At 48.0% G+C, this 14935-nt stretch overlaps 1 protein-coding gene across 2 annotated transcripts in view; it reads right to left on the reverse strand.

Moving 5' to 3' along the window:
* The window catches only part of GSN (gelsolin), a 57561-nt gene extending 47746 nt beyond the window's left edge, over nt 1-9815 (reverse strand). The window contains exon 1 of one of the 2 annotated variants that reach the window (XM_082640369.1): nt 9686-9815. The gene's annotated coding sequence lies outside the window, so the exon portion shown is untranslated. The remainder of the gene's footprint in view (nt 1-9685) is intronic. The other variant, XM_082640368.1, reaches the window with a different exon arrangement.
* Nucleotides 9816-14935: the final 5120 nt, after the last annotated feature.

Genomic DNA, 14935 nt, shown 5'->3' on the forward strand with positions numbered 1-14935 from the left:
CCTCTGAGCCACCACCCATCTCCCCTGTCACACTGTTATGGTCTGTCTCCAAGTCAGCCTCCCCCATCAGACCAAGACCTGCTCCTGGCTGTCCCTGCGCCTAGTCTAGGGTCACCACAGCTCGAGATTCATCGAAGGAAAAAACGGGTAAATCACATGCGTGCACACATGTGTGTACACGTGTGTGCACACGTGCATAAACACTCATGCGCACACGCGTTCACAGAGATGGCAAAGGGTACAGGTGCTGCCATCTATGGGCAAAAAGAGCATTACACTCTTTTCCAGGCTCTGGACACCGGGAGCTCCAGAGTTTCAAACTCAGCTGGGTTTAGAATTAGTTCCAGCTAACTCCAAGTTGGTCTGTTTTCCATTTTGGATCTTAAGGCTGCCACAACTTAGAAACAAGGTCCATAAACCACTAGCTCTAGTCTACCACCCACATGTTGGATGGAGCCATAAAGAGGAGGTCTCCTTCCAGTGCTCACCATCCCAGTCTGGGGCTCGCGTGGTGCCTGTTTGCTGAATTATATATTGGAGAGGGAGAGAAGCACTTCCTAATAGTCAGAGCTGCCCACAAGTGGAAAGCATGGGCAGAGAGCTTGCCGTTAGTGAAAGCATACAAGCACCAGGCACCCCATTTGTCTGGGTGGCTGAAGAGGAGCTTTCTGCCCTGGAGGGAGGGGGTGGTTGGGGGAGGCTGGAACAGAGGTGTTCTATCCTAAAAGACTGCTCCCAGCTCACTGGGAGGACCCTCAAATTTGGTGGGGGCAACATGTCATCTGTCCAGTAACTCCAGAAGGGTTCAAATGGCCGCCCCAATGACAACAGCTGTCATTTTTTGAGCACCTACCAAGTGTTAAATTCCTTACATACACCATGTCTCATCCTCACAATAACTCAGCCAGCAGATGTCACAGTCCCTATTTTGTGAAGGAAGAGCAGAAGTTCAGAGAGGTGAAGCAATGTGCTCTGGGTCACACAGCTAAGATGTCGGGCCAGCTCCCATCAAGTCAGGCTGCGTCCCCGATATCTTGGTCTCACTAAATTTCAAGCTATAAGGCTGGGCCTCTTGCTCACTAGAGAAAAATATAAAGCTCCACTTACTTCAGACCGGTGTTAGAAAACTTTTACAGTAAAGAGCCAGACAGTGAATATTTTAGGCTTTGCAGGCACATACCCTCTCTGTTGCATATTCTTCCTCGTTTGGTTTTGGATTTTCTTTTTTACATTTTTACATTTAAAAACATGTAAAAACCATTCTTAGCTTAGAGACATACAAAAACAGGCTGGGGCTTCCCCGGGGCTGTACTTTGCAACCTACAGCTACAAAAGAATAATATTTATAATCTTGAGTATAAAAACTTCTGGTGGAAATGTTTATGCCAAATGCTAGGTCCTTCAGCTGTATTTCTCCCCCTTCAGATGGCTTCCTACTGAGTCACTCTCTCCTGAAGAAGAGCCCTACCTCGCTCTGCAATTAGGTAGCAAAATATTTCAAGGGCTGTTCAGATTCTAGAAACTCATAACTGTGGACCAAATACAGTTCAACTCAGTGTTGTGAAGAGAGGAAGGAGGCAAATACGATGGGGAGAAAGAACCTCAAAGAGAAGACATCAAGAGATGTGGGCTCCAGTCTGGGCCCTTACCAAAGGATTTAGAATCTTACTGTGCAAAGTGTGGTCCCTGACCCAGCAACATCTGCATTACCTGGGAGCCTGTTAGAAATGCAGAGTGCCAGGCCCCACTCCAGACCTATGGAACCAGAATCGCATTTTCACAAAATCCCCAGGTGATTTGTGTGCAAGATAAGCTTGAGATGCTCTAGAACATCCCTTACCTCCAGCTGCAACAGTGTTAACAAAACCCTTCCCCTGAGGAGAGAAAGGGTCCAAAGGCATTTTTTTTATGCTGTAATATTAAGTCTCTGCCCTAACATCTGCACCACTGACCTCAAAAAGCTTGAGGTCACCCACCTTAGGATGCACAATCAAGAGATCAAGACCTGCCGCTGGATCTTGTAATTAAGCCTTTGACGGGTGGAAAAGTAGATCCAGGCAGACCAAAGAAGGTGCCCATCCCCATTTCACAGTGGCGGAAACTGGCTAGAGAGGAAAATGACTTTCGCAGGACAACGCTGCCAGGACAGACTCGGGGTATGACCATGACCAAGTTCCTTTCTTCCCAGGTCTTGGGTTTAATAATAACTGAAATCCTTTTGGTTTAGACCAGAACTTTTGAAATCTCACAAGTGGTGGAGCAGAAATCAGAGAACTTGCTTTGTGCTTTAGGAAATTCACTTGCTCTCTCTGGGCATGAGCATCCCTGGCCATGAAGTGAGGAGGTGGGATCAAGCAACTCCCGAGGTCCAGCTGTTATGGTCGGAATCTGGAAACGGTTTCAAGGCGAGGAGGCAGTCAGGAGAGAAGCCTTCAGCAGAGGGTGACCACAATCACAACAAAGTCTCTGCACTGGAAACAAAAAGGCAAGTCCATCTGTCCTAAGCATGGAGGCAGACCAGTGACCGGGCATAAGCTCAAGGTCTTATGGCAAGTGCCAAGCAGAAACTGGAGTGAGAACCAGATTCTCTCTGCCTCTTCAGCCTGGGATCTTAATCGTTATCCCTTACTGATGCTGAACTGTGCAGATCTACAGGCATACCTCGTTATATTGCACTTCTGTTTATTGTGCTTCGTAGATACCGTGTTTTTCACAAATTGAAGGTGTGTGGCACCCTTCGAGCAAATGGCCTTGTGGCATCATTCTTCCAACAACATTTCCTCACTTGGTGTCTCTGTGTCACATTTCGGTAATTCTCGCCATATTTCAGACTTTTTCATGATTATTATATTTGTTATGATGATCTGTCGTCAATGATCTTTGCTGTTACTACTACGACTCGTTGAAGTCTCAGATGATGGGTAGCATTTTTTAGCAATAAAGCATTTTTGAATTAAGGTATGTACATTTTTTTTAGACAGAATGCTATTGCACACTTAATAGACTACAGTATAGTGTAAATATAACTTTCACATGAGCTAGGAAACCAAAAATCTTGTGTGACGCGCTTTATTGCGATATTCACTTTATTGTAGTGATCTGGAATCGAACCCACAGTATCTCCAAGTTATGCCTGTATTTGCTAAATGAAGAAATGAAGTAGATGCTTCAGGAAAATGGTCCCTGAGCCTTCTAACAGGACAGCTTGCCTTTTGATAACCAGCTTCCAAAGCTCTCCTTAAAGAATGCTGCCACCCTTGTGAATGGCTGGTGGAAATAAAGAACTGCTACAACTTTTCAAGGGTGGCAATTTGGCAAAATGTAGCAAATACATCATTTTTGACCCAACAACTTCATTTCTTGGGCTCTCTTGTAGAAAATAATGAAAGAGGAATAATTTATGCACTAGAATGTTCATTGCAGGATTGTTTATAAACAGCCTGGATGCCTAATAATAGAGGATCAGTTAAGTGAACAATTCACACCATAGATACAATAATAGAGAATAATAAAAAATCAGGTCAGCATTTATCATTTTAATAATAAAAACGTAAAACTTGTTTTTTACAAATAAGATGCATTATTTCACTTCTTTAATTCCCCCAGACTACTGGAATGAAAGATTTTAAATAAACATGCATTTATCTACTTAGGTAGAGTATGCTTTTGTTTTCTAATCATGTATTTTTTATTTTTTAACATCTTTATTGGTGTATAATTGCTTTACAATGGTGTATTAGTTTCTGCTTTATAACAAAGTGAATCAGCTATACATAATACATACACCCCCATATCTCCTCCCTCTTGCGTCTCCCTCCCACCCTCCGTATCCCACCCCTCTAGGTGGTCACAAAGCACCGAGCTGATCTCCCTGTGCTATGTGGCTGCTTCCCACTAGCTATCTATTTTACATTTGGTAGTGTATATATGTCCATGCCACTCTCTCACTTTGTCCCAGCTTACCCTTCCCCCTCCCCGTGTCCTCAAGTCCATTCTCTAGTAGGTCTGCATCTTTTTTTTTTTTTTTTTTTTTTTTTTTTTTGCGGTATGCGGGCCTCTCACTGTTGTGGCCTCTCCCGTTGCGGAGCACAGGCTCCGGATGCGCAGGCCCAGCGGCCATGGCTCACGGGCCCAGCCGCTCCGCGGTATATGGGATCCTCCCAGACCGGGGCACGAACCCATATCCCCTGCATCGGCAGGCGGACTCTCAACCACTGCGCCACCAGGGAGGCCCTAGGTCTGCATCTTTATTCCCGTCCTGCCCCTAGGTTCTTCATGATCATTTTTTTTTTTTAGACTCCACATATATGTGTTAGCATACGGTATTTGTTTTTCTCTTCCTGACTTACTTCACTCTGTATGACAGTCTCTAGGTCCATCCACCTCACTACAAATAACTCAATTTCGTTTCTTTTTATGGCTGAGTAAGTATACTTTTAAAACTCTTTAAAAAATTAAATTTAGAGTACTAAATAACATGAAAAAATATTTATGTTATAACATTGGAAAAAAACTGAAAAGAATAGAAGATTACAAGCATGGTATGACCACAATTATATGGGGGTAAAAAAAAAAATGTGCTGAAAATATCAGGAAGGAAATGCACCATGTTAGCAGTGATTATCTCATGTTGGCAGAATTATGGACAGTTCTTATTTTTTCATGCTATTTTTATTTTCTACATTTTCTATCATAAAGAGTTATATTTAGAACAAGAAAAAAAGTCATTGGAGGAGGCGGGGAAAAGTACCCATATCCCATGGGTATCCCACCCATACCACTTTGCCACTCTGCCAAAATTAACTAGTATTTACTGAGTACCCACCAAGGGCCCAGCACAGCCACAGCCACTATAAAAGGAAAATTAAGGGCCAAGCCCCACCCTGAAGGCTCACATATATCGGGTGTATATTCTTTGTCTGGCAAATAAGTGGAGCCCAGATGATATCCTGTTGAAGCTGGAAAGAAATAAGGTTGTTTGCTTAACCAGTTCAGCAGAATAAATAAATCCACTCCCACTGGTGTGGTGGCGCCTTCATCCGAGTTCCCTGAGAAGCTCTGCGGCTCTAACTGCTGCTGGAGCCCCCTTGGGAAGAGCATGTTTCAGGGATACATTACAGCTCAGGAAGAAAACTGTTATCCCTGAGTCCAAGCATTGAATGTAAGAGGTTCTGAGGCAGAACCAGCAAGGTACTGGAAGGAGTAGGATGGGGGGCCTGGGAAGGAACCTAACTGGCCATGTGGCCCCTGGGGACCCCTGGGCATGAGAGCTCACATCTCCAGGCCTCAGTGTCCTCATCTGTGAAATGGGACCCATAACAACCTCAGGGCTACTGTGAGGCTCAAAAAAGAGAAAGTAAGGCATTTCAGCTCTCTAGGCTGAACCTCAGTTTCCTTATCTGTAAAACTGAGTCAATATCTCCTCCCTAGTAGAGCTGTTAAAAGATTAAACAAGGCGGTGAAGACAAAAAGTGAACACAGACAGTAAGAATACTACAGACAGGGGCCCTCATCCTTATTGCTTCTAGAACAGGGACTAGGATACATGATTGAATCCTAGGCCTCAACTTCCTTATCTGTAAAATGGGCAACCAATTCAACACACAAAGACCAAATTTATGAACAGTAGCTGAATCTCCAGCTGGCACTGGTGCAAGTCACTTAAACAAAAATGACTGCTGTGGGCTCACTTTATGCTTACAGACATGCGGGTCCCATGTTCCTGCACTGAGCACAAAGCCCCCTGACTCAGAGGCCACCAAAGCTGGGAAAGCCTGACGTTATTCTATCCACGCCCCCTAGTGCCAGGAGGACACTGGGGCCCAGAGCAAGGCAAGGATTAGCTCAAGTCACCCAGTATTCTGTCAGTGGCAAAACCAGGACCCAAGCCCAGGCCTTCTGCTGTCCAGCCTTGCCCACCATGCCTACTGCTGTCCTCTGCCCCGCCCTTAAACTGTTGATGTGGTCCCAGGCAGGGCAGGGGAGAGCAGTCAGTCTACAGCGGTGGGTGGAGAATGGGGAAGAAAAGCCAGAGAGCAGCAGGAACCCAGCCTGCCTGTGGTCTCCAAACTCTCAAACCACACGAGGCTGAAATATGACACAGGCTCACTCAGTTGAAAGGGAGGAGATATTTTTACTTAACATCCCCCAGCTGCCTGAACACTGGTCTCTTTCTTTCCCTCCCCCCCAAAATGCATAGCTCCTGGGACCTGGTTTTCCCTGCTTCTGCCAGCATTTTCTCAGGAAATAACCATGGGGCAAGAGGGGTGCCCACTCTTTCTGGCTTCCTCAGAAAGCTTTCCAGACCATGGGCTCAAATGGTGAAAGGAGGGAGACTGGGCCTGGCTGGGCCCCCTGCTAACTCTCTGAGTGATCCTGGGCAAGTCTGTGTCCTCTCAGAGCCTGAATTCCCTAAAATGGAGGGGAGATGGACCTACACTCTGGAGTCCTGTAGACAGTACAGAAAAGCATGAGTTTACTCACAGTCCCAAGAGGCCCCTCCAGGCCTGTGTGCTGCAGAGCTGAGTTCCCCAAGCCACACACACTGATTTGCATCCCTCATCACAGCCACAGCAAAACTCCCCCTCAGTTCTCATCATGTCAGGACTAAACAGAACCTCTGGGAGAACATTTAGTGCAGTGATTAAGAGCTACAGCTCTACAGTCAGACCTCCAGAATCCTGGCACCGACACCTAACAGCCTCACAACCCGAGGCACGTTATTTAGCCTCTCTGAGCCTCAGTTACCTCTTCTATAAAAGTGGATAATAGTAGCTACCTTAGAGGAACGGTTGTGAGGAACCAACAAAGTAATTAATGTTCCAGCACTTGCTTTACTAAAAGGTAGCTTTTTATTATTATCACGGAGACCAACATCTCCATTTTACAGATGAGGTCACTGAGGCCCAGCAAACTGGGACTTGTCCAAGGTCACTCAGAAGAACTCAGACTACAGCTCCATTCCTAGGTCAGTGTGTCTAACTTCTCTTAGTCCTACAATCTCTAATAACCAAATATACATGCTCAGAGACTAGAAACAGGCTGTAAAGTTTTCTTGAAGAAAACCAGAGACCAATGCCTCAGCAAAGGATGACAGACCATGCAGAAATCATCTCCACGACCTGGCAACTTCTCATGAGAGACCCAAACTGCCCACACGGAGTGGGGAGAAGTGACCCTCTGGCACTGGATGGCTAAGAAGGGTGAAGGCATCCAGTCTACAGCTCTTGCTTGTGCCAGCTTGGCAGAAGTGCACACAAGGCTGTCAACAGGGGCCACCTCTTCGGAAAGGAGGGGGTTAGAGGGATGAAGCCCACTCTATACTCTTCTTTACGTTTGAATCTTTAACAATATTTTTTTGCTTTAAAAGTAAAACCCAACACTGAACAACTCAGAATAACTTAGCAACCTTATCCAATAGCTATAAGCCTACTGTCTGCTTTTAGATGAAATTTACTGCAGGTTCTGATAGGTTCTTCAGCTGGGCTTCCAGAATCTGCCACTCTAGTCCATTCCGTGGTCACTGCTCTGGTGCCGACCTGCACTCTCTTGACCATCCAACAGCCTCCTCGGGATCTCCCTGCCTCCAGTTAGCCCCTTCCAATGCATCTGCTACATCAGCCACAAGATTAATGAGAGTTTTGATCACTGCCTTCAGGATAAAGTAATTCCAAGCCCTTAGTTTACAATCTAGTTCCATTTTGATTTACAGTCTCAACTCCCACCACTCCACCTTTCGCTCATCTGCCATTCTAGCCATGTTGATTGTTCAGAAAACCTCAGTGCCTTTGCATGAGCTGTTCCAGCCTCTTAGAATGCCTTTTCCCCAATCGCTTTATCCCCTGGAAACTATTACTCATCTCCAAGGCCTGGGTCGGCCAGACAGACTTAATCACCCCTTTAGGCTGAAGTAGCTCTCAGTATTGCATGTTTGTTCCAACCACTATAGATGAGAAGCATCTTGAGGACAAGTAGCTTTGTCCTCCTCAAGGCTCTGGGGCCCCTCACAGGGTAAGACACAGAACCTGGGCCCAGAAGAGCGCTAAATCAAGGAAGGAGGGAAGGAAGGAAACGCCGTGAGAGGCAACCCCTACAGCCTCCTCCTGGGAGCCGCTTGCTTTTCCAGATTCATGTTAGTCCACAATAAAAAAGACTATGGAAAATTTTGGAGTAAAGTTCCTTTCCCTGATTCACACGGAAACATTTGCTGCTGTGAAACTCACCCGGGTGCCAATCCAAGCTCCCCCGGCTGTTTACAATTTCCCTGGCATTTATAAATAGCGAGGCCCCAAAGAGGAAAATGGAGTTTCAAGGGAGCTGGAGGCCAACTGTCCCCACTCCCAGCCCCCCTCCTTTGTTCCAAGGCCTCTACCCCTTAATGAACATCCCCAAGAAACACCAGCCAGCACCCCAACGCGTGGGTGTGTGTCGGTGTGTTGCTGCAGTGCTCAGTTTCTTCGTGAAGGCAACTCGAGACTCAAGAAAGAGTCTAAAGCCCCACCAGCTAGAAGGAGTCAGCTAAGTGAGGCCTGCGACTGGGTCCCAGCCCTGCCCCTTCCTCATTGGGTGACTATCAGCCAGTCACAAACCCTCAGGGCCCTTCAGGTTTCTCAGCTGTGGAACGAACAGGGCTGGGGGGAGACTCCAACAAGCTCTAGTCACTGTAAAGTAAAGGGCAGCAAGAGTTCACAGTGCCCTGGTCAGAAACATGGTCCTGGGAGAACAGGACCTGCAGGATTCAGCCTCCGAAAAGCCCCCCGAGGCCCTGCCTTCCACAAAAGGCAGTTACCCCCAGGGCAGCCCTGAATGTCCTTGGCTCTACAGAGTTCTGAGTGTTGTAAAGATGGCCTCTCTGCTCTGAGGAAGATGTGAGAACAGGATAAGGAGTGGATGTCTGGGCAGATGAGGGGCCGCAGAAGCAGCCAATGTCCCCTGCATCCCCAACAGTCTCCAAGGACCCAGGCTTCCTTCTGGCCACTGTCCAGAGCAGCCGGCCTGCACTGAGCCAGGAAACACTGCTGTAATCACGGTCTGGGGCGTTTGGACCCAAGAAGAGATGAGGGCCTAGAGGGAAAGGGAGATTCCCATCACTGTCTTCAACTCTGACAGAAGTTTCCGTGTGAGTCAGGGAAGAGAACATACCCTGCAGGGCGGGGAAGAAACAGTACCGACAGGTAGCAAATGCAAGCGGATTCCGGAGTAGAAGGAAGCACTTTCTAACAGTCCTGGGCCCTGAAAGGGGAAGGAGATGGAGGGCTCCTCATCGTCGGGGGAGCGCAGGCAAAGGCCTTAACCCTGGAGTCCAGGATCCGCGGAGCAGACCCCCCCAGCGGAGCCACCGCCCAGCCCGCGGGCTGGAGACCGCCGGCAAGCGAGTGCAGCCGGGCCCACTTAACCCCCACCGCGCGAACTGGGTCAAAGTTAGTTCAGGTGCTTGCAGCAAACGGGGCCTGTGGGTGGAGGCCTGAACCTCCTCCTCCCCTGCCCTAAGCCCCCAATCCAACTCTCCTTGGTCCCCTGGAAGGCCAGCAAGGTGAGGGAGGAAGCTCTTCTTCAGCGATGCCCCGGCTGCCGGGCCGAGATCCAGGCGCGGGCAAACTCGGACCGGACCGCGAGAGGAGGGAGAAGGACCCAGAGGCCCGGGATCCCCAGATGCCCCAGGGTCGTGGTCGCTCCCCTCCCCTACCTGCTGCTGCGGCGCTGGCGACGGCGGCTGCTGGGTCCAGCTGTGCTCAGCTGGTTCCTGGCTGCGGGGCAGGGGCGCTGCGGTCGCCGGACTGGGATGGGCAGGGCGCGGGCGGGAGCCGCCCTGAGGGCGGGGCCGCCCGGAGGTCGGGGGGGAGAGGGGAGGAGCGACGGCCCCTCCTATAGGCGGCGGGGAGGATGGCGACTCTGGTCCCGGGCTGGCGTTCGTGGAGTGCACTGCATGTGACTTTGCCCCAAACCCCTCGCTACTTGCCTAAGGAAAGCATCAAGCTCCCTGCTTTACACGGGAGGAAACTGAGGCCCGGAGGCGGAGGAGAGATCTGCAGGAACCTGGGGGGCAGGGGAGGAGACCCGGGGAGCGCTTGAGCTGGGCTGGGGCCAAAGAGCTCAGTTGGAATGGGCAGCGTGCGGAGGCAGATTCAGCTCCGGGGGAGGTCAGGCTTCAGGAGGCAAAACCACTGAAACCTGGGCAACCCACAAAACCGAGGAGGCGTATAAGCAGCAGCTAGACCCACTGAAGCGAACAAAGGAGCAGAATGATTCCCAACTGCATTCAGAAACAAGAAATATAAGAAATGCCAAAGCGCATCCTTGTCTTTAAAATATTAAGCGGCGGCTGTGGAGGCAGACTGCCTGGGGTGGACCCCCCTGACACTTACTAGTCCTGTAACTTTGGGCAAGTGACTTAACGCATCAAAGTTTCAATTTCCTTATCTGTAAAATGGGCATCATAGTTTCCTCTTCATGGGCTGTTGGGAAGACTCAGAGAAAGACTCTTAACACAATGGCTGGTACTGTGGGTTCTCTATAAATGGACGTTCTTATTAGTGTGATGGAGGATATTATTTTAGATGATAGAGCAAATCCACATTGTCAAAAAGATGAATGCCACGTCACTTTTAAACAAATGTGATGCTTCATGTATAGCAATAGCATCTCACATGCATACGACAGAGAGCCATTTACGATGGAGGAGGGCACAGGACAGCCTCCCAACAGTCCTGTGCAAATGTGATATCCTGGCCTCTTGCAGCTGCTCTGTGACTCCAAGTTGGGAGGATTCACACTACAGGAGACTAGACCAGATGACTGAGATGTCCATTCGTAGCTTAGGTGCTGGCAGCAGTCCCATGTTCAGCTGGGTAAACCTCCCTCCAACAGAAGGTAAAATGTACCAAGTCAATAATTGCCCAGTGCTGGGAATCAGAGACAGAAATGCTGGTGTTGTCAAAGTAGCAGAGAAGCTAAGAGCACACACTCACTTCCTGGTTTTTCCTAGTTGTTCCACTGAGTAGCAGTCAGGGAAGCCACAGGGCCTGAGGAAATCCCAGCCTGGCCCTTCCTCCTGCCCCTAATCCCTTTCTACAACTCTAGTGATTACAAGAACCATTTCTTGAACACCTTGGGCCATGCTCTGGGCTTCCCACATGCTACGGACGTTCATCCTCACCTTACCCATTCCCTGCTCCCCCAAGGTAAGTGTTACCATGTGCGTTTTTCAGATGAGGAGACCCAGGCACAGAGGGGGTTAAGTAGCGCTCCTGAGTTCACACAAGTGCCACTGTACATGTCTGAGTCCTTGGCCCCCTCTCCTTTGCTCAACGTCCTCTGTCATACTCTGCCACTCTTCCTGGCTTGGCAAACTCTGTCCAGTTCCACTTTCTCTGAGAACTGAAGCAGGATACCTCACCCCCAGGAGGCTCCCACCCTCTCTCTGCCACTCCCTGCTTTTTCGCAGAGGCTGCCTGTGGCCCACTGCGGGACAGGTGGGGAGGAAGGCATAAACACAGACTATTTGGTTCTAAGTTCTTCGATTACAGTCCCTGGTATACGCATGACCTCGAATTATCTAACGTATCATTTCCAACCCCAGCGACTTCTCTCAGGCAAAGAGAAGGAAACCTCTGAATCTGTGTCTCCAGAGAACTGGAGGATATGATATTGGCATGGAGGAAACATTGGAGAACATCTAGTCCAACCCCTCATTTTAGAAATGGGGAAACTGAGGCCAAGAGAGCAGAGAGGCTTGCCCACAGAACACTCTGACAGCTCCATTTGGTCCTGGAGAAGCCCATAATTCTAGGCTGTCACGAGAAATAATTTTAAAAAATGGTGATGACAGTAGTGACATCCAATAAGACATCGGAGGGCCAAGCAAATTCCTAGCACTTTGCTCTACATACATCAACAGGACAATGTGTGTCTCACAGCTAATCAGGATATATCTTGGCCTGACCCTTCAGTCAGGGTCAAGTCTGCCTTGCATGGATGCATAGAGGTCTCCTCTGCCTTGGTGTCTTATTCTCATTTCTTTCTAGACTCCTTTTTGTACTCCTCTCCCCATTGGTCTAGGGATCAGTAAGGACTGTTTGCCCTGTAGCTTACCTTCAGAGTGAATGTCTTCTTGTTCTTGCTGATATGGATCTCCTCTCATGGAAGAACTTTGATGTCTTTTGCCAGAAGACCACCTCTTTCCCAGGAGTGAGGATGGGGGAAACAAAGGCCACACCCAGGCCAAGCAGTAGACAATTTGGGGGTACCCGCTCCCTCTTCTGAGAATGCCTTTCCCCATCCACAGTGGTGGCCCTCACTTGGTACCCAAGTTGGTACTATAACTCTCACCCCACCACAAACACAGCTGACACCATCTGGAGTGGACACCACAACCAAACTGGACTATCAGAATTTGGAATTAGAATTTGGGACATAACAGTTGTGATTGATTAACTGGGCATGTGAGGACTGGTCATCTCTGAAGGCCAGTGCCACCATTGTGAGACAGCGGTCTTCCACAGAGAAAGCCAATGAGACTCTCATTAAATGACTAGATGGGTGTGAAGAAACTCAGGGAGGAAAAGGCTGGGCTGACCAGAGAAGACTTCTGGATCTGTGAGGCTCTTTTGGATGCAGACCTCACCTGGAGCTAGCTTCAGAAAAATAAGTTATAAGGACAGGTATTTTTTGAGCAGTGAATGCCTTATAGAAGCAGAGCCCAAGTGGAGATGTTATGCAAAGGAGTAATTGAAGAAGTGCTCTCAGGAGAGATCCTGGAATTATCTCAAGGAGCCCTAGGGCAGGGATGCAGCTGGGCCTCAGAGTCAGACTAGAAGATGGGCCTGAGTACTAAGGAAACCCAGGAAGTACTCTCACTCCATGGTTCAGCTCTACCCATCTGCTTCATTGATCTGCCTCACATGAGAAAAGCATCTCTGCTTTCCACAAAATGCCTTTTACCAGCAGTGAGCTGGACTCATTGTCTGTGGCCCACATGCTAACTTAGGCAGATGCCTACCCTTTATCCAACTGACTCTAGCCGGAGTGGAGGTGGGTTTCCCCCATTCAGGTCTCTGCATTGAGATCACCTGTTTGACTGGGTACTCAGTAGAAGGAGGAAGTGTGTTTGCTTGGTTTTCCAATATATGCCCAGTGTCAATAGTGCCTGGCACAGAGCCAGTGCTTAGCAAATTTTTACTGAATTAATTAATCAGTAAGTGAGGGAAATAAGAGATAAGTTTGGCCAGATAGAGTGAGTTGGGATGCCTCAGAAGGACTCAGGAGAGGGCTGCACTTTTTGAATTTCAAGAGCTGCCAATCCTAGCGTCTTCTGAACGCCCCGGGCAGGAATGTGTGTGTCCCGCTATTTTAATGAGAACTTAGAAGTATGGGTGCCATACAATCACTGTCAGCTCAGTCGTAACGCATAGTTTATGTATTTCCACATCGTTTGAATTCCTAGAAGGCCTGATTCTATAATTGTGCCCCACACATGCCAATAAAATGCTGAGCAGCAGGAGCTTTGGAGAGGGTCCTGATGCTGATTTCCCCTCCGTCCAGCCTCCCAGGTTAGATTTTCAAGGAAATTGCAAAAGCACCCAGACACCCTTCTTCCTTCTGCCATGCCTGTCACTGCTGTCCACAGCTACACATAGCTGGCCCTATGACAGCGGCACTTTAAATAATAAAAACTAAAATTGTAATTATAGCTACCACTTTGGGGATACTTATTGGCCACTTTATTATTTCAGTTAAGTCTTACAACTCCCTCCAAGTTAGGTATAATCTTCAATTTCACAAATAAATAAACAGTCTCAGAAAAGGTAAGTAACCTGATTAAGGTGTCACAGCTGGGTGAGTGGTAGCCTGGAATTTGAACCCAGGTCTGTCTCCAAAGTCCAGGCTCTTTCTACAGCCAAAGTGAAAGTCAAGGGGAAGATAAAGCCTTTTCCATACCTTCTATTCACGATCAGAAATTATTTCTCTTCATCTTGACAATGTTAGGGCCTGAAGTTGGGCCCTTCCCTGTACATTTCATATAATGTTTTATGAAAACTCAGTATTTCTTTATGTGGAAAGTATCTGGAGTTGTTTAAGAAATGTAAGGCTGTTTTAAGAAAGGTTGTACACTGCTGTGCTTTACAAATAAAAAGTCATTCATAAAACCCCTTAAACACACACATACCAAAAAACTTTTGACACAGTGCTATTTTTCTATCCTTTTATTCTGTATCCACATAGGAAGTTCATGTTTTTTGTTTTTTCCTTATTTATTATTTACTTACTGCTTTTCTGAGTACAAGCCCTGTGCCTGGCCTGAAGGGCATAGAGGTGAATCAGTCATAGACTCAGTCTTTGCAGGGCCTGTGGCTAAGGAAACAGACAGTTACAATAGGTTGTTATAGGAACTAAGAAAGAGGAAGCTCAGGGTGGGGACAGGAGGAGAAGCTGGGGAGCAGGCTCCAAGAAGCCTGCAAAGAAGGAGATGAGCTGGGCCTTGGAGGATGCCTCTCTGTGCTTCAGTTTCTTCATCTGATATCTGTGTCCACCTCAAAAAGTTGTGGGAAAATGAAGTGAAATTTTCTATGTCAACTGCTTGCTGCAAGGCCTGGGGCATAGCAGGGCCCCTGTAAACAGAAGCTGGTATCATTTACGGGAAGCCTACAGGTAAAGACACGAAGGCGTTTAAGAAGGGTGAGCTTGTGCCACCGTGTCTGGAATGCAAGGTACCGGACTGAGTTATGAAAGATGAGGCCAGACAGCAAGATGACAAGACAGCAAGAGGACAATTAGTCATAGGTGCCTGCTCCGGGCATTATCTCCTTCAAATCTGACAGCAGTTCCTCATATAGGAACTACTCTCCCTCCCAGTTCACAGATGGAGAAACTGAGGCTCAGAGAAGTGAAGTCCCTCGTTTACATTGCACAGCTGGGAAATGGCAGGACTGGGACGAGA

The sequence above is a fragment of the Mesoplodon mirus genome, assembly GCF_964341445.2.
Source record: "Mesoplodon mirus genome assembly, chromosome: 1".
NCBI lineage: Eukaryota > Metazoa > Chordata > Mammalia > Artiodactyla > Ziphiidae > Mesoplodon > Mesoplodon mirus.